A 27539-nucleotide genomic window follows, 5' to 3' on the forward strand; every position below is an offset into this window, starting at 1 on the left:
TCACAAACTCTGCCGCTTTGGTGCTGCCTCGCTGCAACAAAAGGGTGCCCTCGGTGCGCAGAGCGGTGCAGCGCAGTCACGCGGATCTCCAACAGCGAGTCTCTCTAGCCTTAGTAGATCATTAACCATTGCTGGTTAGGCTTCTCGCACAAGCAAGCGTTTCAAACTCCTTCTGGGGAGACAGAAACCATAAAATAATATGAAGAATCTGGAAAAGATACAATCTTTGCTTTATTGATCCCAGTTCACCATTTCAAGATGCCACATATGAAGTCATTTGTATTTAGGTGCTCGAGGAAGCAAACGCAGTTTGTTGGTTACACGCTGGTAGAGCTGCAGAGACAGGGTGGAATCAGCACGATGAGGGTATATGCTGCCACCTACTCTGCATGTCATTCTTACTCTGTGCCAGAACATAATCAAAAATGATCTGCTGACAACCAGGAATATCACAGACAGGACCTTTTACTGAGTGAAACCAAATCACTGTCTGCATCTTGAAATCCAGACCTTAAAACAGCAATTACCAAACCTAATTATACAAATCATGCACTGTTCCTGTGGAAGCAGCAGAAATGTTATTCTTTTCATTAGAGAACAAGTGTGACTTGTTGTGTGTATTAAGACATCAATATTTATATTATTTCATAATTATACACATGCTTTTGTGTGTGTACTGGAAAAGTGCTCAATCATAACAGACGTGGAGGTCTTATCATGGAAATAAATGCAAGCTGACCCTTGTGGGAACATTTCCATATGAGAACCCTGAATTTCAATAGGTTTGGTAACAGTAGCAACAGCCCCCACATCCACGACTGACTCACGAATAAAAAGACAAAACCTGAGAAGCTCCAGCATTACCTCAGCAAGGTCTGAGCTGAATCCAGATCTGCTGAGGGATATGATTGGGTGTGTATGGGAAATTGATAAATGCATTATGGCTCTGAAGAGAAGTAGAATATGCTCTGCACATTATGACAGTTTCCATCACGGTGTCCTGGGCAAGAGCTAACTCAGTTAGTACTGATGGGAATGTGATCCCTTTCTGTAATCGTATTGCAAACAGAAAGCACTGTGTCTGAGCATTGAGTGCACAACTATCTTTCCTCTGTACGTTATAGTGTTGCAAAGGGCAAAAATATCCCAGAGTATGAATCAAATTACAGGACAATGTGACATCTTTAATAAGGGTCTTCGCAATGCACCAATACCCTAATTGGACCCACATGGCTGTATATGAAACAAGCCTCAGAAACGTATTGTGTTAATGTATATTTGCCAACACCTATGGCAGTGTCCGTGGTTAAACATTCATTTATGCGTATGTTTCTGATCTCATATGCGAACATGATGTGAATTGCATGCCATGGTTGGGCCAAAACAGCAAGGCTGACTCATCGTTGTTTATGAGAAAGCGAGTCATATGTTTTATGGAGGAAGGAGGGACATAAAAATGATTAAAAGAATACAAACTGATCAGAGGCTCTCTCAACAGGCTATAAAAGAAAACACTGGAACGCCGATAAAAAAGACAACCACTCCCTCAGTACTCAGTGTACAGTACTCAGTGTACATTAAGGGGAATCAATTCAACGGGATGTAGTCAATAGAAAAAAACTATATATACACACACACACATTTGCACACATTCACACACACACACATTTGCACATATTCACACACACGCACACACACACACACGTGCGCACACACACGTATGCACATACCCATACACACAGACACACACACACAGTAATATTTTATCAAAATAAATGAATATGATATGTAATCTTGCCCATATAATCATAACCTCCCTGAACATGCAGAATTATGTTTATGGATAGAAATTCTGCAATCAGGACGGCCAATAGTTTTTCCTTGTTAGAATAGAAAGGGAGATCTTTTTGGGGGTGCCACCTCTATTTTTATCATTTCCAGACTGCATCTATTCCCCAGTTTGGACAATGTGCCCAATTAGAGATTAGGCTTCACACATCCTATTACTCCGACTGCAGCACAGGTTGGAATTAGCCTCTCTTTAAAACGCCAGGATCAGGATGTCACTGGGGGAAATGCCAATGGAAGAACATTTATGAATTATGTATTCATAAGATGATGCTGGAGTTGCATTTCTCAATTTTTCTCAAAGGTATACTAAAAGCAGAACACATTTGTGAATGAAAGCCACACCCTTATTTATGAATATTGAATTGAATATATGAATACTTGTATAATTAATAATAATAATAATAATAATATACTGAAAGTATAACTGAAGAGAGACAGAGCAGATAGCAGATGAATATTCAGGGTGGCATGTTCATTATGGAGCTAGGCTCACAGCCTGGGGGTTGCTGGTTTGATTCCACAGTGAGCCGCCGTACCCCTCAGCAAGTTACACCATTTCTTTCAAGCACAGCATACTGCTGTAAGCTCAGTGAACACATCAGCCATGTAAACTGAATATAGCATTCTGCTGAGGAAGCAAACAAGAATTTATTCTGATTACATTTTACTTTTTAGCTCCAATTTACATTCCATTTTTAAAATCCAGATCACATTTTGATTCCCCCCCCCCCCCCCAGAGTTGCAGTCAAGGTTACCAGCTTCTGTTATGCACTGCTTACATCATCGTTAAGCCTTGGCAAAACCATGTTCAGTATGAAGCTGATTCAATTCACCAGTCTTTCCAAAGATCATCACTGGCGTGACTATGCCCCCTCTGTTCTTTCTGTTCAATCTTTGGGTGGGAAGTTCCTTTAGCTATCCAAGTCATTGAACTGAAGGATTCTGGTGATGAGCTTCCTTTGCTCTTAGTACTATGGATAGATCATCTTTGGTGTTGGTTCATTTATACCGAACAAAGTATCCTAGCTGATGTAGGAAATGTAAAAACTGGACTCCATACAATTAGACAACATTCATAACTAACTTACAGGGCCTTTGTTATCTGAGAATATTTGGACAGTCCCAGGAGCTGAGAGTAATGTCAGAAGATCGGCTAATATTTACTGACCCTGTTTATAAACTCCAAACAAGACAAACCTCCCCTGCAGGCCCCTGTGCCGCCTTCAGACACTGAGAGAAATGACATCTGCTCTTTCACATGAAAATGTGCCCCTCCATTAGGTAGCATCTGGAGCAGGTCTGAGAGAAGGGCTCTGTAAAAACTGTAACAACCACTGCAGCAATGTTATTCGTTTGTGAAGCACTGACCACATGCAGACTCCCTGTTAAAACACAGACAGGTAAATGTATCTTACCAATACCAAGACTTACCAATAGCTGGATGATTTTTCTCCTGATTCTGCGGATACCAGAAAAGCAGGGAAAAAAGCCTGACAAAATACAACAAATCAATAAGACCATTTAGCAAAATGTAACACTTTCAGATTCAGACTTTTAAAACTGGAGGTCTCATGGAGGCATTATTTAACATTCACAGCGCATGTACCAGACATGATGCATGTCCTCATGCTGCCAAAATCACTGTCGGTTGTTACTGCATTTTAATATAAGGTTAAGGAGACTGAATGAAACCGAAGCATTTACAGTGACCATAAGCCTTTTCTATCATGGTGTATAATGTTTTAAGTAAATATTTTTCTGGTTGCTGCAAGGATATGGCAGAGATCAGTTTCAATTATGCACTACATGAGGAAAAGAAAACTTGCATAAATTGTGGTTAACAGAAATATCCACAGAGTATTTCTGCTGACAGTAAAATAGATAAATTATGGTTCTGACATGTCCCCTGGCGCTTGTCGGTTAGGATTACAAGAGTGACTGTTAAAACAGAGTAGAGTTCGGGCTAATTTTCTCAAACCCTCCTAAAACCCGGACAGAATGCTGAGGCAGACCGTGTGTGTGAGAAAGGAAATAATAGCTGAGTGTGCTCAACTGTGCATCAGCGATGATAGCCAGCAATATCACAACATAAATTGGACCTGTTATGGATAAATGTACCTTAGTACATTGTGCTGTTCCTCTAAAACCTCTTTGTCTCTGTGAGTTTTGAATAGAAATATTCACAGAGCCAAAGAGGTTTGTACATATGCCGAGCTTCTCTGCCTGTTCCCAGTCATACACACCAAAATGTGTTATGTATTTGTCACTAAAGGGTTTATTTTTATGTAACTGTGCGGTGCTTTAAGAGCATTTTCATTCAATTTCAGATTACAATAGTAAACATAATGATTTTGCATTAATCAAACAACCAAACTGCAAGTTTCAGGTTAATTAAACTGCCCCGACAAGATTAAAATTAGCAGCAATCACTCTCTTCATCAACACAAGGCAAGCTGATGGACAAATCAATTCAGACCACGCACCCATGACTTAAAGCATCAGCTGTCCCGGCACAAAGAACCGTTTTCTCTGTGAGACACTTTGGAAGCCATGTTTCAGAGAGATGTTCTTATCTCGGAGAGATATTCTACATACAGATTTACATTCATCCATTGCATTCATTCATCCATTCATTTCCAGTATGTACATTACTGTACAGTACCTGCTGAGAGTCAAAGTGGCAGCATATCTGAGCAGACAGCCCCCCCCCCCCCCCCCCCCCCCCCCCACCCCAACAGATTTCACCCCCCTCCCCTGCCAGCTTTTGCTTCTCCAGCACAGACTGGTACAGCACCTGTAACTCCGGTGATGTTGTGCCAATCCTTAATCCTTAAACGCCTCGGAGGAGACAAAGTACTTTGATGGCAGGTAAAGGAGTGAAGTCAGCCAGAGGATTGGCGCAGCGTCACCTGTGCTAAATAATGGATTGTTCTCACCTTCACCTGGAGATCGTGCATGAGATCTGGTCTGGAGGCACTGATCCTAACACCACCCTCAAAAGTGGAACTACCTGAGTGTACTTTGGACATCATGTCTGCATGAGGCAGGTAGGTAAACATGCTGCCTGAATAACAGAGAAGCCACTGTCTAGCTCCCAAAACGGATGCTGTTCTTACTTCTTGCTTGGCTGCTTGTTGAAATCTTGCCCATGAAAACTGGAGACAGGTGCAAAGGCAGCCGGAGAGACCAGGGAGGCCCAAACAGTCAGTGTGCAGTGGCTGGAAGTGTCTGCTTAAGGACTCGGTGTGGAAGGAGATCAGATCCTCTCTGTGGATGAACTTCTTTGGCACGTTGGGTGAGATTTTGGAGAATTAGCTTGAATGGGAAACAAACATGGAAGGAGCTACAGAAAACGACCCCTGGAGCCCCCTGGGTCACTCACATCCCACCTGCTCTCCTCATCTGGCTAAAACATGCCGGCTGACCAAAATAGTTACAGCAGCCATAGCCCCTGCCCAGAAATTTGGGCTGAGGAGTTTGGGAGAGGCTTTGGAAGAGGAATGACAGATAGCCAATGAGGTGTTCCAGCACCATAAATTTGGGCTGAGGAGTTTGGGAGAGGCTTTGGAAGAGGATTGACAGATAGCCAATGAGGTGTTCCAGCACCATCAGACATCACAAGAGGGGCTGTGCAGGAGCTACCCTTGCTGTTCTCCGCCGCGGTGATGAAACTGTGATTTCCATGGAGAAGAAAAGCTAAGGAGTGGGAGGAGCACCGAGAAGCTCCCCAAAACCCTGAGACACCCGGGGGGGGGGTTGACTCAATCTATCACTGCTGCGAAAGTGGGACTGATTCTCAAGGGCCTGTGAGGCAGTAGGGCAGTGAGACATCGCCACTGCCGTCTCCTGGGATGGCACGGCCCTTTGATCCTGTGTGACAGGTGACAGGTGAGCACGAGCCACCTGGAGGGGCGTGAGGGGCTGGTATTCCCCACCTTCGAGGAGGGAGAGCAGAGGGTGACTTCCAGCTACAGGGGAGTCACACTCTGTTGCCTCCCCAGAAAAGCCCATGCCATGGAGCCAGAGAGGACACTCCATCTGTTAGCCCATCTGTTACCGCGAACGCAACCAGGAGGAACAATACAGTCACTGTTTCTCACAGACGGAGGAGATATCTGATGTTGATATCATCCCTTTCGATGGACCTCAGTTTAGGCCTTTTAAAGTGTGTACCAACAGTTTTGAATTACGGCCTGTGTTGTCTGTGACTACAGGAGAAAGTTTCCAAGATGAAACCCTGGGCAGAGAGTCTCTGTATCCCTTCACTCAGAGAGAATGCTGGGAAAAGTAACACAGTGACTCACCTATAAACTCAATCACATCCATAACACTGACAACAGAATGTGGAGGGCATGAAATTTGAGGGTCAAAATTAGTTCAGTGGTTGCTATAGAAATTAACACATGTTAATGATGTGCTAATCCAGATATGTTCTCACCCCAGGCAATGAAAAGAGTTACATGAATTGACTGGTCCTTAAGAGATTAATCCTGGGGGTCTCAATGTAACTGATGAGTCAAAAGGTTTGGGTGAAAGGTCAGCGCACCCCACCCCTCTCTGAATCTGGTTGCCTCAAACAGCTGATCCAATCATCTGGGCTTGGTATGATGTCACATGGTGGAGGTGTCCCCAATTAAATTGGAGGATTACAAACTAAGTGCTTCTTTTACAAGGCAGATACCTACATCACAAATCCATGATCTCCAACACATAGTACTCTTGAATAGTTTGTAGAGCTTTTGCATTTTGCTATTGGTGCATTTCCCTTTCCATGGGAGAAAATAATGGGAGCTAACAGGTAACAGGTTTGAGCAGCACTTGTTTAAAGACATTTATTTGCCATAGGTTCAATACAGTTCATATGTAGAACAAGAGAATGTGAGCAGATTTCGCAACAAACATCTCTGAATGCACTGAAAACAAAGTGTGAATGGCAGCACTTTGATAGTGTAGACTAGAGTATCTGAGAGAACAGTTTTCTTTCATTATTTTGTTAGTATGAGTAACCTTTTGCCTGACAAACTGACAGGGACGCACTATATTTCTGAATTGGCAGAAACAATATTTATGGCCCAGTGAATATATGTGAATATACAGGGTTGATTGCTTGATTATTTGAGACAGAGTGTGTGTGTGTGTGTGTGTGTGTGTGTGGGTGCCTGCACTTGCAGGTTTACACAGCTCTGCACCTTCCAAAAAACCTATACACACCAAGCAGTTGCAATGTCAAGTTAGGCCACAAAGTAAATCGCAGTATACTGTAGAATTTAATACAAAGCTTAGCTTGAAACAGTAATTCAGTAGAATCAGTCAAATAATCGCCTGGCCTTCCAGAAATACACAGGTTATTAAAGCTTGCATTGAAAAGCTTTTGTCACTGACAGCTTGGAGGGACAGGGGACAAGTGGAATGTGATTACATCATAGCCATTCCGCCGAGGTCAATAGTGGCTGTCCAGGTTCAAGAGGCAAAAATCATCTTTTGGGATGTGTCCATTGTAAACATGAAGCACTAAGGCTAATAAAAAGGAATGCAGAAAGTTGTTCATAAATAAAAAAAAAATTAAAAATGTCCTCTTTTTGCATTGTCGGAACTCTAACAAAAATCCAAAGAAACATTTACATATTTATTCAACTGGAATAAATGAAAAATGTCAGGTTTTATGTCAATTTACATTTCTCACAAAGTTACTCATTATTACTTGACACATTTCTTCTTTCACACAGGATGGAATGCTTTTGGCGTCTTTACAGAGAGGGACGCTTGATCATCTTCAAATCAGTAAACACAGTAGCCCTGTCTCTGCCCATTCATTTCCGGCATAATCTGTCAGTGTGTGGAGTGATTTGGAAACTGCAGCCAGAATGCAGTCTCTAATCCACGTCTCACGGCAAGGCCATGTATTTGTGCTCTCTGTAGGGGCCTGCTCGCTCTCTCTCTCTCGCTCTCTCTCTCTCTCTCTTTCTCTCCCCCACATAGGCTTCACTGTTAGGGCCGCCCTCCTCGGTGTTGTCAAAAGCAGCGCGGCAGAGAGAGCTTACTCCTACCCATACCATTACCATCCCATCTCTAAAATAATCCACCAGCGAGGAGCGCAAAGTGCTGCACTTACCCCAGATTCTCTCTCTGTCTCTCTCTCTCTCTCTCTCTCTCACACACACACACACACACAAAACCATCTGCCCAAAACGGAACAAAAGAAACCTTCACTGAGCAGGGGCCTCCCATCAGCTGAGTTTATCTTCGTGACTTAGAGAAACTCCCTGGGTTCCAGCCCTCTGGCGGAGCGCTACATCATTTCCGCAAACCAATCTATTACAGCTCTGAAACTCTCAGCCGCGGTAATGAATCCCCGCTGTGTGAAATGAACACTTATCGCAGAAACGCTCTCTCATTCCGACTGAAAACAATAGGTGAATTGATTGTCATGCCCAAATAGGCCCGATAGTCGATCTGCTGCTACATCGGGATAGCACAATGTGAGCGTGGGACAGACCTAGGCTGGGCTCTCCTGATGAAAAACTCCTTGCTCATGAAGGGATTGCTGATTGTCACAGTCATCTCCTGTTCCTCACACTTCTCCACTCGTTTGGTAGGCCATTTGCACCTTGCCGTGCTGCCTCCGCGCATCGTACCTTACGGGAGTACTGTTCCTGAAAGCGCAGCGTGGCACGGACGTGCGTGGTAAGCGACAGGCTACCGCGTAGCACTAAGACACGGGCGTCACTCCTCCGTGAAGCCGCTGTTTCAGCCCCGTGTCCCACATCGTCCTATTTAACAAGCCGCGGCTTCAATGGCGCGTCTCAACGGAAGCGCCGCCCTGGGGTCCTCCGACACCGAACCCCTCGCTTTGTCTGTCGGAACTGGCGTTAGAGACCACACGTTACTGGCTCCAACGCTGGCACCTGGCCAAGACTGGCACGCCAGCGAAGCGCGCCGCTCGGAAGCATATGCAAGTGCTCTGGCCGGTCGCTGACAGCACATCAAACTCAATTTAGATTAATGTGCTCTCATATGAATCGATTTGCGACGGTTAGGAAGTGTTACCGGATAGGAGTTAAAAGCGTTTCACGGTTAAACAGATAAATATTCAGGAGACGCGCGGTCTGACAGTGCAATATTGTGGGAGCAGACAATTTCGAGCGATAAGCCGCAGTGGGTTTGTTTGACACCGGCACGCTCTGCCTGGCGTCACACATTTCTTTTGCTATCAATTTGTCGGGGGTAGAGTGCAGGGTATTTGAAACTCACATTTAAAACCCATCATGTCAGTCTGGATGCGGATGAGCTAAACGTGGATGCTTTTACCACTGTGAGATGGGCGGAAAAATATCGGTTAGATCACAAAATAGTCATTTTAGTGTTTGCCGAGCACCTCGGTGCATTTACGGAGTGAGCTCGTCATGCTGGCGTTTGCCATACTGAACTCTCGGCAATTCTGCAGAATCAAAGCGCAATGGAACATACAATGGAATACAGTAAACAAGGGGGTAAATGCGCGTGTTTGTTTTAAAATGTGTATTGAATACTATTAATTAGCATAAAACCATGAAAGAATATGCTGCCACCGTGAAACAAATTAATCCTGTTGAGAGTCCTCTGAGTTTTTACTTAATAAGGACTACATGCGATCACCTGAGCTCACCCTCATAGTGTACTGTACAAGAGCTGTGGAAAACGCTTATGCCTGCTTAACTAACCGCTGAGGAGGCCTACGGCTTTCACGGTTAACTGAGAAATGCACTCATTTTTTCTACTGAGGAAGATTTCAATCATGCAAGCAATGCCAGACAACTTGTGCTGTCTGCCATTTCGGCACCGCTTAAAGGCTCTTCCTGCTCAGTATACCGAATCTATTTATGGAACGCCAGGCGCTCCTGTGCGGAGGGCGGGGAAAGTAAACCGGCGTTTGGTCAGTTCTCTCTGTCGCATCGTTGATACACAGTGTTTAATCTCACGGGGCCCTATTTAAATGTCAGATGCGACAGAAATGACGGGGCCGCTGAAACGCTTTTTTGGGTGGGGGTGGTGCCTTTTTTTAAGGCGAAATGATTGATATGGAAGAAGGATAGCGTATATTAATGCGCTAACTTTGCGATTCTCTCTGAGAAGGGCCAGAGAACCAGTCCGTTACCCGCTGTTGTTAAACCACTGGCAGCGCTCAACGGACTGATTCCCTCATCTATGCTCCAGCCAGCGTGATTTGATGTAACCATGGAAACCAGCCTTTCCGTCTGGATCCTCTCCTGATTTTCTCAATGCGAAGGCCGTCCCGTAGTTTAACACATTCCCATCTCTCCGCATCCAGCTGGCCTGACTTCACATTCAGTCTCAGATCGCGCACGTGGGGACCGTTCCTTTTCTTTTCCCCAAATCTCAGAATCGGTCATCAGTGCCGCTGATGACAGCTTGCCCTTGTCATCGGCGCAGCGAGACTGAGATTTACGCATCGCTGATTCAGTGTGATAACGTCGCGCTTGCAATGTAAACACAGACGTTGGTGAGAAGCGACCCTCAGAGCGCGCCTGGATCTGTGAGAGCCTGTCAAGACAGAGGGCCTGGTCTGAGCTATTTCACCCCACTAAGCTTCTTTGAAGACGCAGACAAGCTCGCTACAATCAAGGGAATACGAAAGGCTGTAAAAGACGGGCAGGGCAACATGACCCTCTGAGAGCTGTTCAAACTCTAAAGTGATTCTCAGCGCAAGCGCGCATACACAATCACTTCTCACGTTTTATAGCCCCCAATAACAGCAACTAAGCTTTTAATAGAGAATCGGTTTAGTACGGTAGACGTTTACATGCCTACAGCCGTCCTCGCATGATCTGTTTGTGTATGATTCCATAAATGGACGTTAAATCTGATCTGCCACAACCCTACACGTTTTTTTTACAGAATAATAAGTGTTAAAATGACTGAGAGGTATTGTTTGCTTGTAAATGGCAAAAACGTGTTGAGAGTCCACATTGATTTACAGGTAGGAGCTACAGTGGCTGTATTTCTATTACTGATGTTTAATTTTAGCTGCCCATGTGAAGTCAACCTGAGTGTTGCCATGAAAATGTAATTAAATCTGCGTTTGGGTTATTACATGATGGTAATTCCCTCCCAGAAGAGATAACATTTGGCATCAGTGATGGAAAGTTATCTAACTGTTATTAAATGCACGTATCCATTTCCATTGGACTTTATAACCTAAATTAAGTTGATTTATGAGCTATTTTTAATATCAAGTAACTATCACTGAAAAGTAAAACTCCAAGAGTGAAGTATACAAATCTCTTTTATGTTGGAAGAAAGGTCATCATAATTGCTAGGATTTCATTGCGCGCTGTTCTTTATGCGCTAAATCAACAACAACAAAAAAAATTAAGTACTTGTTATAAGCGGAAAAACCCTCTGCTACACAAAGCAAAGCACACAGAATAAATCGTTTGCGCTGGAGAGGTTCCGTGGTGTTCCCCTCACGTGGTTTCGGCAGGAGTCGTTACCCTCACCAGCGCTGTTCAGCTCTCCCGCTCACCTGACTGCAGCCGCCGGTTTTCCGGGGGTGACAGTGTCCCATTTGTCAGCGGACACTCAATTGTATTAGGTGTTGAAGCGGGCCTAAATTAGCCCAGGATATACGCTTACAGCATGATCTGCGCGGATGACAGAAGGGATCCAGTTCCGAAGCGGCAACATGTCCTCGCCTGACCCCGGGGCGACCGGACAGGTGACGCAGCGTCAGGAGGGGAATCCGCACCGCCTGCATATTCTGATTTATTGTTCAGATGGTGTTTGCTCACTGTTCAGACAGTGGTTTCCCTGAGCGTTAATAGCACTTCCTCTCATCCATCAGAAATCTGTCTACTCACGCCTGCTGTTATGATGTCCCAGTAGGGTATCATAAATTCAGAAGTAGCTGCTATTTGTGAATGCTATTGCTGTTGTTTCATCTGTTTAGGAGAGAATAACAATGACGGTGATAACAACAAAAATAAATGTAATTCCAATAATTCCAGTTCCACAGAGAAAGTTGAAGTATTTGCAGAAAATGTCCTCTGGACACGGTACCCTTTTTCTGCACTGTGTATAACTGTTAATATTGTAAAACCAAATATATATAGGCCTAGTTCAGTATAAGACGTGATGGGCATGAGTTACTGTTCAAAGCACTGGGAGCAATTTTAATTTCTTGGCCATGCATAAATTGTGTGCAAAGAAAACAGTAGTAATACATAATTACATAAAGTAAAACATAATTTAGTACAAAACTAGTCTCATGCACAATCATTTAATTAAGGAAATCTGGATAAGTCCATCCAAACTTAAACTGTAATTTAGCTACCTGGAAAGTAGAAAATAATTAATGTTGAGATAATATTAACAGTAGCAACAGTATTTACTGATTATTATGGCACTTGGTTTGAAATAATCAAAATGTCAACATCAATTGGTGTCAAACTATGAGATTTACTGTAATATTATTGTGCTAAAAAAGGCAAGGTTTATGGGATATACCTAGACGGGGTAACAGAGATGCAGGAATGTGATTTCTGGTGATCTCAGTGCAGGAGAGAGTGTGTTGATGGGTGCGGGAAAGTGAACAGAGATGCAGGAATGTGATTTCTGGTGATCTCAGTGCAGGAGAGAGTGTGTTGATGGTTGCAGGAAAGTGAGCTCTGTGAAATTACCTGCAGGCTGTGCTTCTTAAACTTGAAACCAGTGGGAGACGCTGAGGTGGTCATGGAATGGACAGGTGGACTTTGCTGAGTTTACCTGGCACCAGGTTAATCCACGTTTTGCAGCAACTTTGACTGAAAAGGGCAGTTGCACTATGCATATTTTTATTTAATATATAATAGTATATATTATATATAATATTTCTACAATTATTAAAATATTTACATTATGGTTGATTAAGGAGAGATTTACTGGTAGCACAAAGAAGACTGGGATATAAATCGATAATTTCAGTGATGCTATAATAAGAAATTGATAAACTACACATTTTAAAGACATGGGAGCTGTTCATTGACATATCCAGTACCCACTCATTGACCTGTTAAAAACACAGCATTATTAGTGGCCAATCCATAACAGTGATGCTAGTCGATATTAGCGAATTATATCATGTTTATTGAGTGAAATGGGTGACAATAACCAATCAAAGTACAGAATGTAAAGGAAATGAAGCCATGTATGGACATGGAATATGCTAGCTGCTTTGGTTAATTTTGGCACAGCATAGTTGCAGTATAGGAGACTTTAGTATATAGGACTTTAGTATTTAGAGTATAGGAGACTTTAATTCAAGATCCAACGCCTGACAAGAATCTAAAATGGTCTTCTGGTTTAGGTGAGAGTATCTTATGTCTTTGTGAGTGCTGCCTAATTATCTTCTCTGTTCAGAGCTGATGGGACATTCAGACAGGGTACTGACTCCTCCTGTATCAGCTCTCCTTTCCTCTGAGGTAGAAGCCAAAGCAGCCATCATTCTGAGCACACGCATCTAGGCGCTATAAGATCGGAGCTTTATAATGGGGCAAAAATGCATTGGGATGTAAATTAAAATTGACAACCACTTTGCAAAACCATTGTCATCAAAATTCTCTTGATAAAATACATGACAAAGTCGTTTGTGCCAAGACTATAAGAAACACCATTAACTGTTGGATGCATTTACCAACACAGGTGAGCAGGTGGCATTTTTAGTGTTTGATTTTATTTAATGAATCAGCTTAATGTTATGCAAATGAGGACAAGCAAGGGTTTGGACAGTTTTACTGTCGATCAAAAACGCAAGAGAGAGCTTTAGAATTTGGGAAAAAAATCACTTTGGGAAGACGTCAACTGCCAAAAAGAAAAAAATGTCCTATGAGTCACTACCATTGTATTATCTGTTGAATTACAATCCAGTTGAATTACAGCCAAATTCCTAGGTCAGAATTACAATAGATCAAAAGCTGAATCAAAGTTATTTGGAGCCATTGCATGTTAATCTAGCTAGCTGGCTAATTAGCTAACTTTCTTTGCATTTTGGAAGCATTGGCTTGGTGTTCGAATCAGAGAAACACATTTGTGAAAGACTGGTTAGATGTAGCTAGAAACTACATCACTTTAAATAGTGATGACTGATGACTTTTGGGGCTGTGGCAGTTGATTTTTCACACGGTCTGTTCCTAAGTCGAGAAACAATGCATCAATTTTTTGAGGTGTTTAAGTTTAGTTTTAAGTTTTAAATTTTTAAGTTAGTACAACATAACGAGTTAGCTCACCAACTATCTGGCTGATGCATCGCTAATACAGAGTTCTGGTTTTCGGGTGACATACCTTTTAATCATCGTACACAGCACCAAGGGTTAAGCTGCACGCATCCCAGACTCCCCACTTCTTTTCATTGACCACTCAGTGGAGCAATGAACCTGTAATGGATCAGAACACTGCAGAATCACTCACCATCACCAACTAAATATATACCCTTTTCAGACCTAGTTCCAAGAATGCAGAACTGTCTTACACACAATACCCAAAATATGACTGCCTATTCCATCAACGAATTCCAATATAGTTTATCCTAACCCTTTCAGATAATCAATGCAAGTTAACCTTGCCCTTGTGAATCATTGTTTGCCATTATGTAAACACTGTAACTTTCGGTAATTTTGTATTTTATAGATAAGTGTTAGCCTCTCTGTAAGATCATACTTTAGTATGAAGCAATTATGTGGCTCTTAAAGATAATTGTTTGGCACTCGGCTGTTATCATTATGTAGTATTTTAGCACTGTTTTTAACCTCTATGCCCAGTTACTGCAATTCTGCATGTTACTGTTAAGTTTTGGTGCCCCCTGCGATACAAATTTAATGGTATCACACAGTATAAGCCTCATAAACCACTCTGGATAGAAGTGTATGCCAGATAAGTTCAGGAATCAGCTATTTAATTCATTTCTTAGTACTAAAACTCAGTTAGTGTAAGCTGCTCTCCCATAAGGAGACACCCCACACTGCCCAGCGCTCAGGAAGGTGTTTGTGTGGCATGGACCGGACGGCGTATGCCGGGCAGTGCGGAGTGCAGGGCCGGGGGTGGGGGTGGGGGTGGGGGGGTCTGCATGCAGCAGCACAGCAGCAGATAGCAAGGCCAGGCAGAAATGGGAGGGCGGCGGTCGGGCGCTGGGATTGGCCGTCGCCGCGGAAACGCGGAGGCTCCACAGGAACGCTGCTTTGGTGTTCATGACGGTGGATTTTGGGCTGCTCGTCACATATGGGGTTGTTCTGCTGTTTCTGATTTACAGTTTGAAACAGCTGTGAAACCACTATTGCGTAAACATCTTTGAAAATGAATGAAAGATAAGCTCCCAGAGATTATGCTGTCATTCATAATGACACCAGCTCATTCCAAGCAACCTAAGAGGAGAACCCATAAAGTTCCCTACTCCTCTCATAACCCCCCCTCCCCTCATTTCCCCCTTCTGAAAGACTTCGAAGCAGGCCTTTGTGATTAATTTCAGTTTGCTTACTAGATTTACTAGTAAATAAAATATTAGCAGATTTTTTTTTCCTGTTTCTGTGTTAATATGCTGTATGTATGTCAGGTGCCGGTTTACTTCTGTTTAATTCTCCATTGGACAGTTTTGTGAATTTATAAACCAACACAATAGCATTTAACCTCTCTTTGGTACCATACTGAAAGAATGCTTGAATGGGGGGGCACATATGTATGATATGTAAATATGACAGGTTAATGCAGCCCTCTAGTGGAAGTTATGCTTCAGTGCATCTAATCAGCATAGTGTATATCTGAAATCAAAAGCACAGTCTTCAGCAACTCGCTGTGCATTTCCGTTGGCCCATGGGTCAGAATCAAAACTATAGAATGTTGAAACTGAAAACAAAAAATACCTTCACTCACCCTTAGTACAATCTTAGTACGCCAGTTGCGTGTAGCCGTATGACAGCGGTTCCCTTTATAACGTAGCCTTTGGCAAACGGTGCTGTATTCTGCTCTGTTTGCGGTCATGTTAGACTCATGGTGGGTACAGCAGGTGTTGCCTCTACGCTTCCTCCATGCAGGTGTCTCAAACTGGCGTCAAACAGTTGACCCCAATCAGACATCCTCTCAGCGGAACAGCCATTGGCAGAAGTGGCAGATAAGTGACATTTCCTCTGTTATTACAATTGCTTAGCAGATGCCGTCATCCAGAGTGACTTACAACCTCACAATCTGAACACGTTATCCATTCATACAGCCGGGCGTGCGCTGGGACAATGCGGGTTAAGCGCCCTGACCAAGGCTAAGGTGGCAGTGCAACCGTGCTTTTTTACCCCTCTCATCAGGGAGCCTCGGCCGGCAGCAAACCCCTGCGCAAAACGCTGGCCTCATTTCCAGCATCTGCCGCCGGACACATGATATTCATGGAAAAGGAGCTTAAAACTGAAAACGAAACCGCCTCTGCCTTCCCGACCCTCCAAGGGGGGTAACTCAAACTCCCCCGCTATCGCTTACAGTCTCCTGCTTTCAGGAGGACAGACAATGAGCGATTATACGAGCAATTTGAAAGGAAAAAGCCCTTGCTCCTCGAATGACCCCCCGGTGCGTGTCAGACGGCGGCCTGAAAAAGGAGAAAACTGGGCGTAACTCACGATGGCCGGCTGCGTTCGGCCCTGCTGCCTCATTCCTAACCGCGAGGCTGCTGGCAGTTATAGATGCAGTGCGTAGTACGCTCTTTGGACACATTGTTGGTTGGCTTCCAAACAGGGGGCAATTATTATTGATTGTGCACTGAAGAAGTGGTGTTACACAAATAGAATGTGTCCAATATTGTAAGAACATGTTTGATGTATTTTTGTGCTGTAAAATAGTTTGGAGAATTTAGCATTCATGAACAATGAGTAAAGCAAGTCTACTGGTATCTGACTATTTCTCTTTACCAGCTGAAGTCAGGGCAGGTGCTGTGGGGGGGCACCCACAGATGGACCTCAGTGCACCCCCAGTTGTCTCCTTGTATACCCCCAGTTGTCTCCTTGTATCCCGATGTCTACATAGTATTTATAATTTTTTTAAAATATGAGATATGATATGGATTGCAATTACACCCGTCTTTATTTTCTCCTGGCACCGAACCTGGCTGAAGTTTATCAGCTGGTTCAGCGTTAGACATTAAATGATACCTGATTTTAACATGTTCTCAGAACCTCAAAGCCTTGTGACTCACAATAAGCTGTAGGATCAATAAGGGGGCAATCAGTGCGACTCAGAGGACGTTAGACAGCATATGTCACTCCCTCTCCTGCAAAGGAGAGCTTTGGCACACGAAACACATCAGCTGGATTTATGATAGGGTGGCTGACTTGTATTGCATGCCACTAATGGTATTAACAATAATCAGCAAAGGCATTTAGAATATTAAGTCTTAAGGGAGTGGTCATAAATATCAGTATGAATCCCTTGTGCAAAGAGCACTCACTGAAAAAATAAAAGATTTCCCCCATTCTGAGCGGATCAGTGAACTGATCTGATTGGTGAAGCAGTCAGAACCATGCTGCCGGTGGGAACCACTTGTGCTCCAAGCCCTCCGGATACTGGAAATCTCTGTGTAGGCAACCGTGTCGTGACTGATCAGCGTCCAACCTCAAAATAGACAGCGGTGTACCTGCACACCATGCAAGCTGGGTCAGAGGTTTGGAATGTTAACGCCCATACAAACCCACATCCAGCATTGGCAGACTAGCAGCAATTTTACATCTGAAGAGGCATGTCTTTGCTCACATACATGAAGAGTCTTACAGTCTCTGGTCACTGCCCTAAAGATGTCTGTGGCTCTTGTCACAGACAGATCCTATTATCATCTATATACTATTCCATATCCTATTTTAACTTATATTGTCATGCCTTCTTAAAATTTTGTTGCACCCCCACCGTGCAATGACGATAAAGTCTATTCTATTCTATTCTATGTCATCCATTTGCCTTTTTGCACAGTGAGCTTTGAACCTATAACCTCACAGACATCAGGTCAGCATTCAGTCAAGGCATTATTGAAGTCATGCAGAAGAGCCTTTGTCTAAATGACAGCCACAACACTCTATACAGCAATCCTTCAGAAGCTACTTTTGTGGGATTTGACCCCACAACCAACAGGTTAATGCTTGAGCCCCTCCTTCCCATAGGTCACAACCTCTGTTTGTAACACCAAATAAGACGGTACAATCTGAGCAAACTCCTGCAATTTTTATCTAAATGCTGGTGGCTCCCTTGCAATAGAGGACATTGATTTCATGTTTTTCCTGAGTGCATTTGCTATCTTTCTATATAGCCAATGTTTACAGATGTATTATACTGCAAATTTAGCTGTATTCCTATTCCTATTAGTGGTAGTGTATGTCATATGATTGTTATTAATTTATGGGCAGGCAGCACACCGAAGACAGGCACTCTGCATTTCGGGAATGGATGTTTGGTTCAGTACCATTTCTGCTTAAGCATGCTTAGCGCGACTATATGAAGCATTGGATGCATCCAGCTTTCATTAGATGGCAGTGTGTGGGGACAGCAGGCAGCAGAATCTGATTGGACGAGCATTCAGGGAGGTCCCCCGAGAGGGAGCAGTCACTGCTGATGCAGAACTCATTTACAACACAGATATCTAATAATTATGAACTCCATTTGATTAATGTACTTTGCATGGCAGAATGAAAGAAAACTGGTTTATTAGATAAATCCCCTTCAGAGTGTAAATTAATCCTTCTCCAATCGGTGGTGCCCTACACTGCACACAATCAGTGACACTGCTGGTGAAACCGCTCTGGCCACAGTGATACTGCTGGTGAAACCGCTCTGACCACAGTGATACTGCTGGTGAAACCGCTCTGACCACAGTTATACTGCTGGAGAAACCGCTCTGGCCACAGTGCAGGGACTCCTCAGTAATCAGTGATACTGCTGGTGAAACCGCTCTGACCACAGTGCAGGGACTCCTCAGTAATCAGTGATACTGCTGGTGAAACCGCTCTGACCACAGTGCAGGGACTCCTCAGTAATCAGTGATACAGCTGGAGAAACCGCTCTGGCCACAGTGCAGTGACTCTTCCTGGAATGGTTTCATTTATAGAAGCAAAGTGCCCTAACCGTAAGATGCTGCTCTGACACAGGAAATGTGTTTTTTTTTTTGTTCATTTTCCAACAGGGCCATCTGCCATTTTTTTTCTAAACGCATTTCCCCCCAGACCTCTTGAAGGATTCACTCTGGAAGAATGTCTCTGCATAATATTAATGATGATGATAATGATAATAATGATGACTGCTCATTATTGCTAATATTATTTTATGTATTGTCATTATCAGTATTATTGTCACTTGTTATGTCATCATTATCATTACTATTCTTATTCCTTATTGGCTACTTTATTTTCGCTTTAATGCAGAGTGACTTATGAGACTCTCATGGGGAGATGCAGGAAATGCATGTCACAGCCCAATGAGACTACAGATACAACCAGCCAGCAACACGATGATTGGAGCACCAAGCTGAGAAACAGCACTAAAATGCAGGCATGCAACATAATTGTTTATAATTACATAAGTGCTTTAGTGTAAACATAGTGCCTTGTAATTATCCTTAAGAGCATCATACTAACATCATTCCAAATTTGCATGTTGAGCCTGGTGTTGATTTGTAAGAGGAAGCTTACCTTCAGTGCGCCCATTCCCCAGGCAGAATTATTGGTCATTATGTGAACACAAGGTTTGGCAATCTGTAAGAGAAACATTCATACATCAGATCATTCCATGTTGGAGTGATCAGGTATTGGGTGAAACGGTTGAAGGATGTGCCCAAGCTGTGGGAATTCAGGTCAATCTGAACAGACGAGTTCTTGTGAGTTTCAGTAGATGCTGATAGATTGCTCAGTTCTGATGGGTGTGTGTGGTTCTGTGAGAATGTGCATGGCACACATGCTGTCTCCTCATAGGCCCATCCTTCTTTCATGAGGCTGGGGTGGTTTAAACCTCCTCTGATACAAATACAGACACTGTAAAAACGAGCACTTTTGTGCTGCTGGAGATGGCACAGGTAGTATGGGGTGAGTGGTGTAGCTGCACTCATTGAGTTCCAGCACAGGCCTGGCTGCAGCCCTGTTGAGTGCCAGGTCTGAGCGATCTGTACGTTTGGGCTGGTGCTGGCTGAGAAACTGACAGGAACACAGACCGACATTACCATACCTGTCAGTCCGTTTGCCAGATGGACGCTGGCTCCTCAGTGTCTGTAAAATGTATCCGGTAAAATGTAGCTGGAAAGTAATGTGGAAGGTGGTGGAAAGTAGCTAAATGTTAAATGAGCTTTAAGCTATCAGATGTGTAAACAATCCTTGAAAATTATATCCCACTTGGATTGATTTTCCCTGTTTGTGTGCTTACATAATTATTTTAAGGACTTCAGCTTGAGCTTATCTTTCATCAGTTGTTTCCAAGAGTCACATTTGTTCGGAATAAATGGGACAGAGTTTGAAAATGACTAAAATAAAAGAATGAAAGACTGATACCTGAGCTGTCGACTTTCAGAATTGCTTTATGTCTTGGTGGGAATGTGATAACTTTAGCGCAATGGTAGGCACACATAATCGTCCATTACACAGACATACCTATTGCAATTACTTTTCACACTACAAGTCCCACAATGCACCAGGAGGCAAACCCTGCCAGAGGATTGGTGCATACTCTTGATGCACTCCAGGGGCTCCTGTTGCTACTCCCTGTGATGAGTGGACCCTGGCTGACCTTTCGTCCCCAGTTTGTTCTGCCGATGTGGGCTCCCAGTCATTGTTAGGTAATGACACAGCTGGTTCTGAACCCGAGCTATGCTTGGAACAAGTGCTTTTACTGTCTGAACCACTCAGAAGCCCCACAGATTATGATGCCATTTTCAAACCGTGGATGTATGTTCTCACCCCATCCTTTTAACTGGTTTACAACCTAAACCTACAACATCCTGTTCATGCCTTCATATGTTGATAAATTCAACCTGTTAGCACATCAGATTCGATTCCATTCATTTTGTGTCAGGGAGGTATTAAAGGGAGTATTAAAAGAATCATGGACAAAACTCTGAGGATGGGGGGGGGCAGTAGGAGCACACTTCTAGACATCTGCATATACAGAGGAGTCATTCCTCTTCCTTCAAAGAAACGGATTGGGGAGACAACTGGAAGAAGCTGCATGGTGTGAATATTTTTACATTGCTTGGTATTGGGAGATGAGGGCGGGAAAGAGGCTTACCTTCATCTCCAGAGTAGAGGAAGTGATGAATACCTGATGTTTCCCAGAGCATGTGGAGCAGAGTCAGTGCTGTTAGAGACCAAACCACAGAGCAGCTCCTCTCCACTGCCAGGACCAGAACACGTCATTTACAAGCTTTTGCTGTTTTACATTCACCTACTAGGGTAGCAGTTATTCTGCAGCATTAAACATAACAGTGCAAGCAAGTTTGCAAGCAAAGTGCTGGGTACATTCCTGTGTGGAATCTGCCACAGTGGTGGCACGCAAGACGTACTTCTCTCTCTAAAAACGCTCTAAAGTCTGTTCTTTTATAGCAGGTCTAACGACACCCACAGGTAACACCTGGGCTGATTAGCAATCAGCATCAGCTGTGCAATGAACAGTAGCAGGGAGCAGACGTCTCCACTGCCGTGTAACCCCCACGCCCCCCATCACAGAGGGGGGAAAAGAGGGTTTCCCTTTATTGGTTTCAGGCATCCGGAGGAACCTTGAAGAAGGAGCACAGGGGCAGTCTTATCCTCACGGATATAGGACAGTCTCAGCATTTAGTAAACAAACGGCAATCCTCTTTATCCAAACTGTTGTGGCAGCCTCATGTTGGAAAATTTACAACAGAATTCAGTGAAGGTACTGCAGGATATAAAACATTTAATAGGCATTGTTTGTTGCCACTATACAAAACAGATGAGTCATCTCTTGTCCCCATGGCTGCAGTTGTAAAAATACCCCCAACCCTCCCCGAGCCAGAAATGGACCCCAGAAAACAGAAAGGCAAAATGACCGAAATGTCAGCCCTTGTGATTTTGCTGGAAAACTCTGTGTTGTAAGCCTGTGGATGAGGGATGATGGCCTGCAAGCGAAAGCTGCCTGTCACTCCGGGTTTGAATCAACCTCAGCGTTCACAGATGCAGCCAAGCACAAACACTGCCCCCCACTGGTCGCACATGTACATTGCACCCCCCAGCCAAGAAATAAATCTTAATCAGTAATAAATTATATGCTATATATAATGACTAAATTGTGGAGCTGTGCTTTATATGCAATTTCCTGTGTGTACAGCACCCTATCTAAAGCAGGCAGACCTATTATCAGTGTGTCCAACAATGACCCACGGTCAGTGACAGCGACTCATTCTGGCTCTGTCTCAGAGAGCATCTCCTCACAGTATAGACAGGAGGAGGATTGACTCTGTGACATTGTCCCGGGACGGGCGGGGGGGGGGGCACTGAAACACAGCACTGGGGTGCCTGCATATGGAAAGATCAGTGTAACTGAGCTGAGGTATACCTGCAGGGTGTCGGGGCATGTGCCTGTCACTCAGAGTCACACGCACACCGACACTCTGCCCTCCACGGCGGGGCCGCAGCTGTGGGGACGGACTGACGGGTGCCCACCCGGGCGATCGGGCGCTTGGACGCGCGCTCAGGCAGTACCGCCACACAAGCAGCTCGGTGGGCTCACATGTCTTTGTTTGGGTTCCCCTGCCATCCCCCCCTGCCATCCCCCCCTGCCATCCCCCCCTGCCATTCCCCCCCTGCCATTCCCCCCCTGCCATCCCCCCCTGCCATCCCCCCCTGCCATCCCCCCCCGTGTGTGCGCTCCAGACAGGTAATCCTGCACAGGTAACCTACAGCGTGCGAACAGCGATACCAACGAGAGGACGAAAAATAAGTGAGATGATAAGAATAATAACTAATACTACTACTAAATACTACCACAAATACAAATACTACTACTACCATTACTACTATTTAACATGCTTGAGAATTTCATTTCACAGACGAATACAATCTTAAAAAAAAAAACTGAAAAGAATTTATCTCATTTTGTTAAAGTACTGTAAATTAGCCAAGTCAGGTAATCAGAGCAATAGACAAAATAAATTGTGAATACATGAAAACATACTGTAGGTTATGAAAGACAGTGCTGTCTGGAGGTTTGCAGACAGTTAACTACACTTTCAGGGAACTAGAGAAAATAGATACTTGGAAATTCGTAAATCAAAGAACAAAAGTCATGGATTGGGGTCTGTCGGCCGATAATGAACTTGTTGGGGAATGTAGGAAGAACAGATTAGAGTTCAGATAGATTAACGGTAAACAGGAGCTGCACAGGTATCACAGCATGTGCTGAGGAAGAAAGAGGGCAAATTAAGCAGCGGAATCTATACTGTTTAAAGAGGATGTAGAATAGAGACTAATAAGAGCAAAGAGGACCAAAGGTGATGAATGACCCGTGAGAAACGACCAAGCCGTGGCACAGGGCACGTCAGACCTCACCGCAAAAGAGTCATGTGGAAAAATGGTAGCGCATTGCGAGGGTTTTCTGAGAGGAGCTTGTAAGCCTTTGGACTGCAGGTCCCTGTGGGATCAAACAGGAGGACATGTCTTTGTCAGCGCCTGTCTGCAGGTGGTTCTCTGTAAAGGCTCGTACTGTCTGACCAGCAATTTGTGTAATGCATTCAAAGCAGAGATCAGCCAAGGTCACAACGTATGTAATGTATACAGTGGCCTTCTTAGCACTGTCTGAGTGGCTCGGGTTTCTTCATCTCCTTCTCTCCTGTTACCATGTGTACATATAGTATGCGTACATTGGGTGTGTTGGGGTCACTTATTGCGTAGGTCTGCTTAAAGGCATTGGACTCTGTCATTGTACTGATAAAAGTCAGAGTCCAGCAGAAGTCCTTTATACAACCATTCGTCTCTGACTTTTCACTTTTCAGCCCGTATGATCTTTGAATGAAGATTAGATGAAGATTAGAATGAAGACTGGTCTGAAATTTTGTGGAAGATGGCTGGCCTTGTTCTGCTAGGGCAGGGTAGATTTCATTGACCAAGGTCAACTCGTCTCATTGCTATGGTACCCACTACTGGCTCATGAGGAGCTTGAAAGTTGCACGGATGACATCGGTGGGGATGACATTCATTCACTCATTAGCTTTACCTGCTAGTTCGTACCTCACCTGGCCAACCTTTGAAACCTGGTCATGCAGTGCTTCTAATACTGTTGACTCTGTATGGTTTTTCTCTTGTGTTGTATTGTACCTCACTTGTAAGTCACTTTGGATAAAAGCGTCTGCCAAATGAATAAATATAAATGTAAATTCTGCTGTGGTGCACTATGGGAATTGTAGTGTGAAAAAAGCTGCTTACTGAGATGTGAGTGTATAAGAGCATCATGGTCATCTTTCTTCAGTACTCCTGTGTGATTGCAGCTGTTTTGCTGAGACAAGCCCGCTGTCGTACAATTGGCACTTCCAAACTGGGTGCAAAAGGAGAAAAAGCAAGAAGAATATGCTAAAACAAAAACAACCCAAAAATGTCCAACAGTGTGTGGGCTCAACTCCTTCATCAATGCACTCATAATAACAAATGAATTTAGTGCATATTTTTTTATAGAATTAAAAAGGAGAAAGCAAAGTAAATGGCCCTTTCCCTCCACAGGGCACATAATGGCCGCACACAACACATGCCATTAGAGTCACCTGCTGTGAAGCAATTTACAACTTTGTACACCAACTGCAGTCCAGCTTGGACAGTTCTTGGGTTGTTTTAAAAAGATGCAACAACTATTTGTGTCTGAAATTAATGCCCAGACTCACTGAAGCAGAGAGTAAACTGAAAGCCATTATCTCTGAACAGGGGCCATGCAAAAGGATGTGCAGGGATGTCTCACAATAGAGGCCCTGGAAAACCACAACAAACAGGATGCGGAGTGATGTGTGTCTGATATAACGTCATGTCTGCTGTTACTGTGAACCTGCATTTACAGGAGTAATTCTCAGTACAGTAATGTCCTGTCAAACAGCTGTTCTTTCAGTCCTGCGTCCCGCTCCTGTCGTCCTGATTAGCCTGGCACCAGCTTTAGCACATAGACCTCAGCCGATGTTGTGTTGGGAATCTGGAAGCGAGGTCGCCCTAGATTCATTTTTCAAAAGCGTGCACATAAATATTCCACACATCCAGTGCATTGCCAGCACTTATGTACAAGGTGTTCAGACTGCTGGTGAAGGAACCGCTGTATTGAGCTACATATCTTGAAATATTCATGAAATCCAAAGATGGTGGGAAACCTTATATTGGAAAGAAACGTGCTCTTACGTTTCCGCACGTATCACATTCAGAGCCTCCCTCGCCGCAATGATCGATCTCAAATTAAACGCGGTATTAGCGGAATTACAACAACGGTGCAAAGCAGTAAGTAAATCACTCACTGTCACCTGGTGTAAGCACCTGCTTCACAGACAACAGAAACATCAACCAGCCAAACAAACAGGCAAGGTAACTGCTGTTAGGTTACGGTTGAGCAGGAATCAGAAAAAAAAAGACAATTGCTAATAATAACATGATAAGGTTACCACTTAGGTTCAGAATTTACTAGACTCATTCACGTGTAATATTTCTTATGAATTCATAGATCCATACTGTGTGATAAAGTTCATTGAAAGAAAATGTACTCGGTGAAGTGAAGCGCTCTAAAATAATATAACCAGCAGAGGGCAGTATTGTCCATCTAATGATGAATCATACACAGCGATTTCACGCCGCAATAGGTGGATCATATATTTTATCTTTTTAACTTCCTTCAGTATCAAATTTAGACATATTTTACGTAATATATATTGATCTATATATTGATCAACGTAGTGACATATGATGAAAATATTATTCTCACTGAGCAAGAAATGACAACATATTGTGGCTATTATTACTATGGTTGTTTCAATTGTAACTCACAGAATAACAGAGTGACATATGAAATGGCTAGCAAAGACTAAAATAACAAAGCAAGAGCATGTCAATATTCTGAATATTCAGAAATGAGTATTCCACTACAATACGCAGATGAGACTAAAGCTTTGATTAAAAGCTGTCACACATACCTCCTCAGGCCAGCAGGGGGCGGGTGTGCGTCGGGAAGTAATGAGATGCTCCCTCTCCCTCCTGTGGCATTGGCTGTACCTGCATGTGTTCACTAGGGGGCAGAGAAGATTCAAGAAAAAACAACATGGCCAAAATGGCACTCTTTCCTCCTCCTTTATTGATCCTTAAGGTAAAAGGATGAGATGAAACGCTATGATCTCATTTTTTTTCATGTCATTAGCCAGATAAATTAAAGCAATCTTAATGGCGGTAAATGCTAATATTATAATACCTCCTTAAAACATATCTACCATTGTAATAGATAATGTTGTCTTCAAGAGGGAAATGTCACCAAATCTAACATTCATATAATTTGAATTATAAATCACAGTGAAGAGGAGACTATGTTCTAAGTTCATGAATATTTAAAGAGCAGAGTTTACAGATCAGCATATTGACAATAGAAGAATACTAATGTCCCCCTCTTTGTTTCAGATAAGAGGTTAAACAGAACGCTAACTGCATAATTTATTTCCATTTCATTTTTTACCTTTGATAATCTTTTTTGTCAGTTGACTTCCGCGTATTATACTTGTCTCGAAAAAGCACAATTTCCACTGAAAAATTAATGTATAGGAAGGCACTGAATGCAGATGAGCTGGCCAATAGCAGCTCTGTATTTTACATTAGAACAGCGATGTTCACCTCTGTTCCCAACGCACATATTCCGCATATAAAGTGGGACACGGGGAGACAAATGTATAAAATATTGATTTTTAGTATGATTTAAATAAAAACTTTTTGCAGCACCAATCTAAAATAGGATGTGAGATGTGTCAGACAAGATCATTTTTATTATTGTTACAGCAATTATTATTCTGATTGTAGTAATTATGACTAGCCTTGTTCATTGAAGTATGTGAGGAATTTTCATCTAAAGCAATCTAAAACAGGATGTGAATGTGTCAGAAGGGTTTATTATTATGATTATAATTTCTGTTGTTATTATTATTAGTAGCAGAACAATAATTGTAACCAGTTTTGTGCAATGAAGCATGAGACATTTTCATGTTGAATGTAAAGTGACAATATTGCCAATATATAAAAAGGACTGAAAAAAAAAACACCCAGCAGTATAATGCTTGTATATAAAGACCCTCAGTGGTGATTAGGCTTGCAGCCGTGCAGTCCAGCGGCCTGGCGACGGACAGCTGTTTCTGTTCCGAAGTCCGGCGGCCTGCCTGAGCCCCTCGAACCCGCAGCACAGAGCATGCATCTCTCCAAAAGGGCCAACCTGCGGCTCACAGGTGAACATCTCCTGCAGGGAGCAGGGCCGGGCGGCTGGAAAATCAATAGCGTGTAAATTATTAAGCGGGCAGTAACGTGGTGGGCACCGAGCATCTGACGGCAGGCAGGGCTCTCTGACGTGTGGACGCGGGTTCAGACCCCCTCTCTGACGGTTATTAGGGGCAGGGGGGATGGGGAGTGAAACATGGGGCTCACATCCTCGCCCCGCCCCCTCTCAGCCCCCTTCAGCCAATCCCGTGCAGCTCGTTAGCATGAGCAGTG

Source organism: Megalops cyprinoides, chromosome 14 (genome assembly GCF_013368585.1).
Source record: "Megalops cyprinoides isolate fMegCyp1 chromosome 14, fMegCyp1.pri, whole genome shotgun sequence".
In the NCBI taxonomy this organism is placed as follows: domain Eukaryota; kingdom Metazoa; phylum Chordata; class Actinopteri; order Elopiformes; family Megalopidae; genus Megalops; species Megalops cyprinoides.